The following is a 571-nucleotide window of genomic DNA, read 5'->3' as shown; positions in this document are numbered from 1 at the left end:
GTTCTTCTGAGGTTCCTTTGAGGTTCTTCTGAGGTTCCTCTGAGGTTCTTCTGAGGTTCCTCTGAGGTTCTTCTGAGGTTCCTCTGAGGTTCTTCTGAGGTTCCTTTGAGGTTCTTCTGAGGTTCCTTTGAGGTTCCTTTGAGGTTCTTCTGAGGTTCTCTGATATGATGTTTTTTGTTTTATACTCCATACACTGTGAAATTATTGCGTTGTAATAGTTCTTCCTGCATGTACAGACAGCCTCAGGGCCTACTGACATTTGACCAGTATTATCTCTCCAGCTGACCCATGGCCTGCACTACCTAGTGTAGATACTTACAACATAGCCAAACCTGACACAACGGTGAGGATATAGGTGGCTCCTTTAGCTCTTTGAGACACCAGAGGATAAAACGTAAAGCAGATCTGTCATATAAACTAAAACTAAACCATCTGTATAAAGTACTGCCACTTAAAGGTGCCTGCAAATACTTGCAGCAGACTCTTAAGTCCTGCCTTTCACGTCCAAATGCGGGGCTATTGAGATGGACAAAGCTGTGACACTTCCTGATGGTATCGAGGCTTGCCCATT

The sequence above is a fragment of the Nanorana parkeri genome, unplaced genomic scaffold (assembly GCF_000935625.1).
Source record: "Nanorana parkeri isolate BGI_ZX_2015 unplaced genomic scaffold, ASM93562v1 scaffold1330, whole genome shotgun sequence".
NCBI lineage: Eukaryota > Metazoa > Chordata > Amphibia > Anura > Dicroglossidae > Nanorana > Nanorana parkeri.
The sequence above is the reverse complement of the archived record's forward strand: the minus strand, read 5'-3'. Positions refer to the sequence as shown.